The following is a 1,380-nucleotide window of genomic DNA, read 5'->3' as shown; positions in this document are numbered from 1 at the left end:
ATTGAAACAATTGAGTGATTTTATTGATGTAATATTAAAGGGACAGATTCACGGAAGATTCCTTAAAAATATTCCGCAAAATTATTTAACTTCTGGATTTTTTTCTATCAAGAAATCATCAAAAAAGTTTGACCCCCAATTTTTGCAGGTAGACCCAAAGTATAAGTTGAGTGAATCCCTTAGAAGTGATTATTATTATTATTTGATTGCATTTTTTAACTCTTTTTACACTTGACGTGACTAGAATGACTTCGTATTGTAAGTCACTGACAATGAATTCGTCGCAGTGTTACGCCCCGACGTACCGCCTTGGCGTACCTTTTTCTAAATTCCATTTCATTTCATTGCTTTAATTTCTTCAATGCACAGATATCATTTCATCAAAATCTCATATTCTAATAACGGCGAGTTCCACCCCTCCTGGCAAAAGTCACGTAGAGACCAACGATGATCCCTAGTATAAGGTTCAACTTTATTCTATTTATCTGGTACCAAGAACTGAGATGAGAGACTGCTGAGTTAGTATCAGTAGCGCTCAGCCTGGAAATATTCCTCTTTTTAAATTAAAATTATAATCAATAACTAGGATAAACCACTACCTTCAGAACCATCAAATTAAAATAGATTACTCACTGGAATGTATGAATGAATGTGTGAACATTGCATGCAAATATCATTTGTTCATATTTTCAACGTGTCACCGACGAGATTGAGAATCGTCGGAACACCGTCGAAGAGCGAGAAGTAACGCTGACCATGTGGATTTGGGCACCAGGAGGTCGCCCTCGCACCTCATTGGCTAATTACCGTTGTAACTAATTACAACTGCGGCTCCTTGGACCCTCGGGCCCAAGAAGCCGCGTCTTTCGTCTGTCAAGTCGCGAAGTGCGTGGACGTAAACCCGGATTAGCCCTCTCGAGCAAGAGTAGCGTTTGGAAAATCTTAATTGTGACCGGCCTAAAGTCTCGCGCTAATTCGTTAAATTCGAGCTTCAGTTATCCTGTTAGCTGCAAAAGACTCACTATCTTCTACATTTCCATCTTTGCTGTTCTTTACTAAATCTCGTTATTTCGCGAATAGACATTTTTATGCAGTTCCATTTTCCTCAATTAAACCAAGTTCGGCCCTGATTCAAACCGAATCAGGTAATCTTAAGTAATAATAATAATAATAATTACACTTTCATTTTCAATAAATTAATCGTTTCAATTAATTGATCATACGTTAAAATCAGAAAAACGGACACTTTCGATTATAACTCTCGGTAACAAAATATCAATCTAAATTCACAAAGACTAAGTGACCAACGTGCAACATCATTCGATTCATCAACTATTCCAAATTTGAGGTGAGGCCCCTGGTCCAACATTCTACTGACGC

Source organism: Neodiprion virginianus, chromosome 4 (genome assembly GCF_021901495.1).
Source record: "Neodiprion virginianus isolate iyNeoVirg1 chromosome 4, iyNeoVirg1.1, whole genome shotgun sequence".
NCBI lineage: Eukaryota > Metazoa > Arthropoda > Insecta > Hymenoptera > Diprionidae > Neodiprion > Neodiprion virginianus.
The sequence above is the reverse complement of the archived record's forward strand: the minus strand, read 5'-3'. Positions refer to the sequence as shown.